We start from the raw sequence: 11,839 nt of genomic DNA, 5'->3' as shown, positions 1-11,839 counted from the left end.
ACCCCCATAACCCAACATGGACCGGACCAGACACTGTACTAATATAAGAAAGAACACCCCCATAACCCAACATGGACCGGACCAGACACTGCACTAATATAAGAAAGAGCACCCCCCATAACCCAACATGGACCGGACCAGACACTGTACTAATATAAGAAAGAACACCCCCATAACCCAACATGGACCGGACCTGACACTGCACTAATATAAGAAAGAACACTCCCCATGACCCAACATGGACCAGACCTGAAACTGCACTAATTTAAGAAAGAACACCCCCATAACCCAACATGGACCGGACCAAACACTGCACTAATATAAGAAAGAGCACCCCCTATGACCCAACATGGACCGGACCAGACACTGCACTAATATAAGAAAGAGCACCCCCCATAACCCAACATGAACCGGACCAGACACTGCACTAATATAAGAAAGAGCACCCCCCATAACCCAACATGGACCGGACCAGACACTGCACTAATATAAGAAAGAGCACCCCCATAACCCAACATGGACCGGACCAAACACTGCACTAATATAAGAAAGAGCACCCCCCCATAACCCAACATGGACCGGACCAAACACTGCACTAATATAAGAAAGAGCACCCCCTATGACCCAACATGGACCGGACCAGACACTGCACTAATATAAGAAAGAGCACCCCCCATGACCCAACATGGACCGGACCAAACACTGCACTAATATAAGAAAGAGCACCCCCCATAACCCAACATGGACCGGACCAGACACTGTACTAATATAAGAAAGAACACCCCCATAACCCAACATGGACCGGACCAGACACTGCACTAATATAAGAAAGAACACCCCCCATGACCCAACATGGACCAGACCTGACACTGCACTAATTTAAGAAAGAGCACCCCCCATAACCCAACATGGACCGGACTAAACACTGCACTAATATAAGAAAGAGCACCCCCATGACCCAACATGGACCGGACCAGACACTGAACTAATATAAGAAAGAACACCCCCCATAACCCAACATGGACCGGACCAAACACTGCACTAATATAAGAAAGAGCACCCCCATAACCCAACATGGACCGGACCAGACACTGCACTAATGTAAGAAAGAAGAGCCGGACCCCCATCACTAATAGGAGCCGGACCCCCATCACAAATAAGTGCCGGACCCCCCCATCACTAATAAGAGGCGGCCCCCCATCACTAATAAGAGGCGGCCCCCCATCACTAATAAGAGCCGGCCCCCCATCACTAATAAAAGCCGGCCCCTCCATCACTAATAAGAGCCGGACCCCCCCATCACTAATAAGAGCCGGACCCCCCATCACTAATAAGAGCCGGACCCCCCATCACTAATAAGAGGCGGACCCCCCATCACTAATAAGAGCCGGACCCCCCATCACTAATAAGAGGCGGCCCCCCATCACTAATAAAAGGCGGCCCCCCATCACTAATAAGAGCCGGCCCCTCCATCACTAATAACAGCCGGACCCCCCCATCACTAATAAGAGGCGGACCCCCCATCACTAATAAGAGGCGGACCCCCCATCACTAATAAGAGGCGGACCCCCCATCACTAATAAGAGGCTGACCCCCCATCACTAATAAGAGGCGGACCCCCCATCACTAATAAGAGGCGGACCCCCCATCACTAATAAGAGGCGGACCCCCCATCACTAATAAGAGCCGGACCCCCCATCACTAATAAGAGGCGGATCCCCCATCACTAATAAGAGGCGGACCCCCATCACTAATAAGAGGCGGACCCCCATCACTAATAAGAGCCGGACCCACCATCACTAATAAGAGGCGGACCCCCCATCACTAATAAGAGGCGGATCCCCCATCACTAATAAGAGGCGGACCCCCATCACTAATAAGAGGCGGACCCCCATCACTAATAAGAGCCGGACCCACCATCACTAATAAGAGGCGGACCCCCCATCACTAATAAGAGCCGGACCCCCCATCACTAATAAGAGGCGGACCCCCCATCACTAATAAGAGGCGGACCCCCCATCACTAATAAGAGGCGGACCCCCATCACTAATAAGAGGCGGACCGCCCATCACTAATAAGAGGCGGACCGCCCATCACTAATAAGAGCCGGACCCCCCATCACTAATAAGAGCCGGACCCCCCATCACTAATAAGAGGCGGACCCCCCATCACTAATAAGAGGCGGACCCCCCATCACTAATAAGAGGCGGACCCCCCATCACTAATAAGAGGCGGACCCCCCATCACTAATAAGAGGCGGACCCCCCATCACTAATAAGAGGCGGACCCCCATCACTAATAAGAGGCGGACCGCCCATCACTAATAAGAGGCGGACCCCCCATCACTAATAAGAGGCGGCCCCCCATCACTAATAAGAGCCGGACCCCCCATCACTAATAAGAGGCGGCCCCCCATCACTAATAAGAGCCGGACCCCCCATCACTAATAAGAGCCGGACCCCCCATCACTAATAAGAGGCGGACCCCCCATCACTAATAAGAGGCGGACCCCCCATCACTAATAAGAGGCGGACCCCCATCACTAATAAGAGGCGGACCGCCCATCACTAATAAGAGGCGGACCGCCCATCACTAATAAGAGGCGGACCCCCATCACTAATAAGAGCCGGACCCCCCATCACTAATAAGAGCCGGACCGCCCATCACTAATAAGAGGCGGACCGCCCATCACTAATAAGAGGCGGACCCCCCATCACTAATAAGAGGCGGACCCCTCATCACTAATAAGAGGCGGACCCCCCATCACTAATAAGAGGCGGACCCCCCATCACTAATAAGAGGCGGACCCCCCATCACTAATAAGAGCCGGACCCCCCATCACTAATAAGAGGCGGACCCCCCATCACTAATAAGAGCCGGACCCCCCATCACTAATAAGAGGCGGACCCCCCATCACTAATAAGAGCCGGACCCCCCATCACTAATAAGAGCCGGACCGCCCATCACTAATAAGAGGCGGACCCCCCATCACTAATAAGAGGCGGACCCCCCATCACTAATAAGAGCCGGACCCCCCATCACTAATAAGAGGCGGACCCCCCATCACTAATAAGAGGCGGACCCCCCATCACTAATAAGAGGCGGACCCCCCATCACTAATAAGAGGCGGCCCCCCATCACTAATAAGAGCCGGACCCCCCATCACTAATAAGAGCCGGACCCCCCATCACTAATAAGAGGCGGACCTCCCATCACTAATAAGAGGCGGACCCCCCATCACTAATAAGAGGCGGACCCCCCCATCACTAATAAGAGGCGGACCCCCATCACTAATAAGAGGCGGACCGCCCATCACTAATAAGAGGCGGACCGCCCATCACTAATAAGAGGCGGACCCCCATCACTAATAAGAGCCGGACCCCCCATCACTAATAAGAGCCGGACCCCCCATCACTAATAAGAGCCGGACCGCCCATCACTAATAAGAGGCGGACCGCCCATCACTAATAAGAGGCGGACCGCCCATCACTAATAAGAGGCGGACCCCCCATCACTAATAAGAGGCGGACCCCCCATCACTAATAAGAGGCGGACCCCTCATCACTAATAAGAGGCGGACCCCCCATCACTAATAAGAGGCGGACCCCCATCACTAATAAGAGCCGGACCCACCATCACTAATAAGAGCCGGACCCCCCATCACTAATAAGAGCCGGACCCCCCATCACTAATAAGAGGCGGACCCCCCATCACTAATAAGAGGCGGACCCCCCATCACTAATAAGAGGCGGACCCCCATCACTAATAAGAGGCGGACCGCCCATCACTAATAAGAGGCGGACCGCCCATCACTAATAAGAGCCGGACCCCCCATCACTAATAAGAGCCGGACCCCCCATCACTAATAAGAGCCGGACCCCCCATCACTAATAAGAGGCGGACCCCCCATCACTAATAAGAGGCGGACCCCCCATCACTAATAAGAGGCGGACCCCCCATCACTAATAAGAGGCGGACCCCCCATCACTAATAAGAGGCGGACCCCCCATCACTAATAAGAGGCGGACCCCCATCACTAATAAGAGGCGGACCGCCCATGACTAATAAGAGCCGGACCGCCCATCACTAATAAGAGGCGGACCCCCCATCACTAATAAGAGGCGGCCCCCCATCACTAATAAGAGCCGGACCCCCCATCACTAATAAGAGCCGGACCCCCCATCACTAATAAGAGGCGGACCCCCCATCACTAATAAGAGCCGGACCCCCCATCACTAATAAGAGCCGGACCGCCCATCACTAATAAGAGGCGGACCCCCCATCACTAATAAGAGGCGGCCCCCCATCACTAATAAGAGCCGGACCCCCCATCACTAATAAGAGCCGGACCCCCCATCACTAATAAGAGGCGGACCCCCCATCACTAATAAGAGGCGGACCCCCCATCACTAATAAGAGGCGGACCCCCATCACTAATAAGAGGCGGACCGCCCATCACTAATAAGAGGCGGACCGCCCATCACTAATAAGAGGCGGACCCCCATCACTAATAAGAGCCGGACCCCCCATCACTAATAAGAGCCGGACCGCCCATCACTAATAAGAGGCGGACCGCCCATCACTAATAAGAGGCGGACCCCCCATCACTAATAAGAGGCGGACCCCTCATCACTAATAAGAGGCGGACCCCCCATCACTAATAAGAGGCGGACCCCCCATCACTAATAAGAGGCGGACCCCCCATCACTAATAAGAGCCGGACCCCCATCACTAACAAGAGCCGGACCCCCCATCACTAATAAGAGGCGGACCCCCCATCACTAATAAGAGCCGGACCCCCCATCACTAATAAGAGGCGGACCCCCCATCACTAATAAGAGCCGGACCCCCCATCACTAATAAGAGCCGGACCGCCCATCACTAATAAGAGGCGGACCCCCCATCACTAATAAGAGGCGGACCCCCCATCACTAATAAGAGCCGGACCCCCCATCACTAATAAGAGGCGGACCCCCCATCACTAATAAGAGCCGGACCCCCCATCACTAATAAGAGGCGGACCCCCCATCACTAATAAGAGGCGGACCCCTCATCACTAATAAGAGGCGTACCCCCCATCACTAATAAGAGGCGGACCCCCCATCACTAATAAGAGGCGGACCCCCCATCACTAATAAGAGCCGGACCCCCATCACTAATAAGAGCCGGACCCCCATCACTAATAAGAGGCGGACCCCCATCACTAATAAGAGCCGGACCCCCCATCACTAATAAGAGGCGGACCCCCCATCACTAATAAGAGCCGGACCCCCCATCACTAATAAGAGGCGGACCCCCATCACTAATAAGAGGCGGACCCCCCATCACTAATAAGAGGCGGACCCCCCATCACTAATAAGAGGCGGACCCCCCATCACTAATAAGAGCCGGACCCCCATCACTAACAAGAGCCGGACCCCCATCACTAATAAGAGGCGGACCCCCCATCACTAATAAGAGGCGGACCCCCCTTCACTAATAAGAGCCGGACCCCCCATCACTAATAAGAGGCGGACCCCCCATCACTAATAAGAGGCGGACCCCCCATCACTAATAAGAGCCGGACCCCCCATCACTAATAAGAGGCGGACCCCCCATCACTAATAAGAGGCGGACCCCCCATCACTAATAAGAGCCGGACCCCCATCACTAACAAGAGCCGGACCCCCATCACTAATAAGAGCCGGACCCCCCTTCCCTACATCTCAGGGGGGCAGGGAGATCTGCCACACACTGAAGTAAAAAGTGCTGCTGCACAGTATAACAGGTTGTGAAGCAACAGCACAGAGAAGCAGTAAGAACAGAGAAGAAGTAACACCTCCCAGAAACCTTGTGGCTCATTTGCATAATGTAGAAAGTTGATGTTATATAGAAGGAGCCGTGGAGACATATTAGACGACTCCAGGGTACTGTCCCCGATTATCAGGGCAGATTCTGGGGGATTAGGGGTTGGTCCCCTCTGTACCTCCACAGCTGCTCCATAGGATATAGCGCCACACAGGTAAACACGTCCGCCATCTTGGTTGTGGAATGGTCTGTATTCTATTAACCCCTTCCCGCACCTTGACATAAAATCACGTCATGGGAATCGCCCGGGCTCCGAAGCTGAGGTACGCGGTAACCGGAATCCCGCAGCAACAGACCATAGCGACATTCCAGAGATATGATACAGTGTGACGGGAGACACCTGACAATCCCGGGATATGATATAGTGTGACGGGAGACACCTGACAATCCCGGGATATGATATAGTGTGACCGGAGACACCTGACAATCCCGGGATATGATACAGTGTGAGGGGAGACACCTGACAATCCCGGGATATGATACAGTGTGACGGGAGACACCTGACAATCCCGGGATATGATACAGTGTGACGGGAGACACCTGACAATCCCGGGATATGATACAGTGTGACGGAAGACACCTGACAATCCCGGGATATGATACAGTGTGACGGGAGACACCTGACAATCCCGGGATATGATACAGTGTGACGGGAGACACCTGACAATCCCGGGATATGATACAGTGTGACGGGAGACACCTGACAATCCCGGGATATGATACAGTGTGACGGGAGACACCTGACAATCCCGGGATATGATACAGTGTGACAGGAGACACCTGACAATCCCGGGATATGATACAGTGTGACGGGAGACACCTGACAATCCCGGGATATGATACAGTGTGACGGGAGACACCTGACAATCCCGGGATATGATACAGTGTGACGGGAGACACCTGACAATCCCGGGATATGATACAGTGTGACGGGAGACACCTGACAATCCCGGGATATGATACAGTGTGACGGGAGACACCTGACAATCCCGGGATATGATACAGTGTGACCGGAGACACCTGACAATCCCGGGATATGATACAGTGTGACGGGAGACACCTGACAATCCCGGGATATGATACAGTGTGACCGGAGACACCTGACAATCCCGGGATATGATACAGTGTGACAGGAGACACCTGACAATCCCGGGATATGATACAGTGTGACCGGAGACACCTGACAATCCCGGGATATGATACAGTGTGACGGGAGACACCTGACAATCCCGGGATATGATACAGTGTGACGGGAGACACCTGACAATCCCGGGATATGATACAGTGTGACGGGAGACACCTGACAATCCCGGGATATGATACAGTGTGACAGGAGGCACCTGACAATCCCGGGATATGATACAGTGTGACAGGAGACACCTGACAATCCCGGGATATGATACAGTGTGACGGGAGACACCTGACAATCCCGGGATATAATACAGTGTGAGGGGAGACACCTGACAATCCCGGGATATGATACAGGGTGAGGGGAGACACCTGACAATCCCGGGATATGATACAGGGTGAGGGGAGACACCTGACAATCCCAGGATATGATACAGTGTGAGGGGAGACACCTGACAATCCCGGGATATGATACAGTGTGACGGGAGACAATCCCGGGATATGATACAGTGTGACGGGAGACACCTGACAATCCCGGGATATGATACAGTGTGACGGGAGACACCTGACAATCCCGGGATATAATACAGTGTGACCGGAGACACCTGACAATCCCGGGATATGATACAGTGTGACCGGAGACACCTGACAATCCCGAGATATGATACAGTGTGAGGGGAGACACCTGACAATCCCGGGATATGATACAGTGTGACCGGAGACACCTGACAATCCCGGGATATGATACAGTGTGAGGGGAGACACCTGACAATCCCGGGATATGATATAGTGTGACGGGAGACAATCCCGGGATATGATACAGTGTAACGGGAGACATCTGACAATCCCTGGATATGATATAGTGTGACGGGAGACACCTGACAATCCTGGGATATGATATAGTGTGACGGGAGACACCTGACAATCCCGGGATATGATACAGTGTGACGGGAGACACCTGACAATCCAGGGATATGATACAGTGTGACCGGAGACACCTGACAATCCCGGGATATGATACAGTGTGACGGGAGACACCTGACAATCCCGGGATATGATACAGTGTGACCGGAGACACTTGACAATCCCGGGATATGATACAGTGTGACGGGAGACACCTGACAATCCCGGGATATGATACAGTGTGACGGGAGACACCTGACAATCCCGGGATATGATACAGTGTGACCGGAGACACCTGACAATCCCGGGATATGATACAGTGTGACCGGAGACACCTGACAATCCCGGGATATGATACAGTGTGACCGGAGACACCTGACAATCCCGGGATATGATACAGTGTGACGGGAGACAATCCCGGGATATGATACAGTGTGACAGGAGACACCTGACAATCCCGGGATATGATACGGTGTGACAGGAGACACCTGACAATCCCGGGATATGATACAGTGTGACCGGAGACACCTGACAATCCCGGGATATGATACAGTGTGACTGGAGACACCTGACAATCCCGGGATATGATACAGTGTGACGGGAGACACCTGACAATCCCGGGATATGATACAGTGTGACCGGAGACGCCTGACAATCCCGGGATATGATACAGTGTGACGGGAGACACCTGACAATCCCGGGATATGATACAGTGTGACCGGAGACACCTGACAATCCCGGGATATGATACAGTGTGACTGGAGACACCTGACAATCCCGGGATATGATACAGTGTGACCGGAGACACCTGACAATCCCTGGATATGATACAGTGTGACGGGAGACACCTGACAATCCCGGGATATGATACAGTGTGACCGGAGACACCTGACAATCCCGGGATATGATACAGTGTGACGGGAGACACCTGACAATCCCGGGATATGATACAGTGTGACCGGAGACATCTGACAATCCCGGGATATGATATAGTGTGACGGGAGACAATCCCGGGATATGATACAGTGTGACCGGAGACACCTGACAATCCCTGGATATGATACAGTGTGACGGGAGGCACCTGACAATCCCGGGATAAGTAACAGTGTGACCGGAGACACCTGACAATCCCGGGATATGATACAGTGTGAGGGGAGACACCTGACAATCCCGGGATATGATATAGTGTGACCGGAGACACCTGAAAATCCCGGGATATGATACAGTGTGACCGGAGACACCTGACAATCCCGGGATATGATACAGTGTGACCGGAGACACCTGACAATCCCCGGATATGATACAGTGTGACCGGAGACACCTGACAATCCCGGGATATGATACAGTGTGACGGGAGACACCTGACAATCCCGGGATATGATACAGTGTGACAGGAGACACCTGACAATCCCGGGATATGATACAGTAAGACGGGAGACACCTGACAATCCCGGGATATGATACAGTGTGACCGGAGACACCTGACAATCCCGGGATATGATACAGTGTGACGGGAGACACCTGACAATCCCGGGATATGATACAGTGTGACAGGAGACACCTGACAATCCCGGGATATGATACAGTAAGACGGGAGACACCTGACAATCCCGGGATATGATACAGTGTGACGGGAGACACCTGACAATCCCGGGATATGATACAGTGTGACCGGAGACACCTGACAATCCCTGGATATGATACAGTGTGACGGGAGACACCTGACAATCCCGGGATATGATACAGTGTGACGGGAGACACCTGACAATCCCGGGATATGATAAAGTGTGACCGGAGACACCTGACAATCCCGGGATATGATACAGTGTGACGGGAGGCACCTGACAATCCCGGGATATGATACAGTGTGACCGGAGACACCTGACAATCCCGGGATATGATACAGTGTGACGGGAGACACCTGACAATCCCGGGATATGATACAGTGTGACAGGAGACACCTGACAATCCCGGGATATGATACAGTGTGACGGGAGACACCTGACAATCCCGGGATATGATACAGTGTGACCGGAGACACCTGACAATCCCGGGATATGATACAGTGTGACGGGAGACACCTGACAATCCCGGGATATGATACAGTGTGACGGGAGACACCTGACAATCCAGGGATATGATACAGTGTGACGGGAGACACCTGACAATCCCGGGATATGATACAGTGTGACGGGAGACACCTGACAATCCCGGGATATGATACAGTGTGACGGGAGACACCTGACAATCCCGGGATATGATACAGTGTTACCGGAGACACCTGACAATCCCGGGATATGATACAGTGTGACGGGAGACACCTGACAATCCCGGGATATGATACAGTGTGACGGGAGACACCTGACAATCCCGGGATATGATACAGTGTGACAGGAGACACCTGACAATCCCGGGATATGATACAGTGTGACGGGAGACACCTGACAATCCCGGGATATGATACAGTGTGACCGGAGACACCTGACAATCCCGGGATATGATACAGTGTGACGGGAGACACCTGACAATCCCGGGATATGATACAGTGTGACGGGAGACACCTGACAATCCAGGGATATGATACAGTGTGACGGGAGACACCTGACAATCCCGGGATATGATACAGTGTGACGGGAGACACCTGACAATCCCGGGATATGATACAGTGTTACCGGAGACACCTGACAATCCCGGGATATGATACAGTGTGACGGGAGACACCTGACAATCCCGGGATATGATACGGTATGACCGGAGACACCTGACAATCCCGGGATATGATACAGTGTGACGGGAGACACCTGACAATCCCGGGATATGATACAGTGTGACGGGAGACACCTGACAATCCCGGGATATGATACAGTGTGACGGGAGACACCTGACAATCCCGGGATATGATACAGTGTGACCGGGGACACCTGACAATCCCGGGATATGATACAGTGTGACCGGAGACACCTGACAATCCCGGGATATGATACAGTGTGACGGGAGACACCTGACAATCCCGGGATATGATACAGTGTGACGGGAGACACCTGACAATCCCGGGATATGATACAGTGTGAGGGGAGACACCTGACAATCCCGGGATATGATACAGTGTGACGGGAGACACCTGACAATCCCGGGATATGATACAGTGTGACCGGAGACACCTGACAATCCCGGGATATGATACAGTGTGACGGGAGACACCTGACAATCCCGGGATATGATACAGTGTGACGGGAGACACCTGACAATCCCGGGATATGATACAGTGTGACGGGAGACACCTGACAATCCCGGGATATGATAAAGTGTGACGGGAGACACCTGACAATCCCGGGATATGATACAGTGTGAGCGGAGACACCTGACAATCCCGGGATATGATACAGTGTGACGGGAGGCACCTGACAATCCCGGGATATGATACAGTGTGACGGGAGGCACCTGACAATCCAGGGATATGATACAGTGTGACCGGAGACACCTGACAATCCCGGGATATGATACAGTGTGACGGGAGACACCTGACAATCCCGGGATATGATACAGTGTGACCGGAGACACCTGACAATCCCGGGATATGATAAAGTGTGACGGGAGACACCTGACAATCCCGGGATATGATACAGTGTGACCGGAGACACCTGACAATCCCGGGATATGATACAGTGTGACGGGAGACACCTGACAATCCCGGGATATGATACAGTGTGACAGGAGACACCTGACAATCCCGGGATATGATACAGTGTGACGGGAGACACCTGACAATCCCGGGATATGATACAGTGTGACGGGAGACACCTGACAATCCCGGGATATGATACAGTGTGACGGGAGACACCTGACAATCCCGGGATATGATACAGTGTGACGGGAGACACCTGACAATCCCGGGATATGATACAGTGTGACGGGAGACACCTGACAATCCCGGGATATGATACAGTGTGACCGGAGACAC

This window comes from Engystomops pustulosus, unplaced genomic scaffold (genome assembly GCF_040894005.1).
Source record: "Engystomops pustulosus unplaced genomic scaffold, aEngPut4.maternal MAT_SCAFFOLD_116, whole genome shotgun sequence".
NCBI lineage: Eukaryota > Metazoa > Chordata > Amphibia > Anura > Leptodactylidae > Engystomops > Engystomops pustulosus.
The sequence above is the reverse complement of the archived record's forward strand: the minus strand, read 5'-3'. Positions refer to the sequence as shown.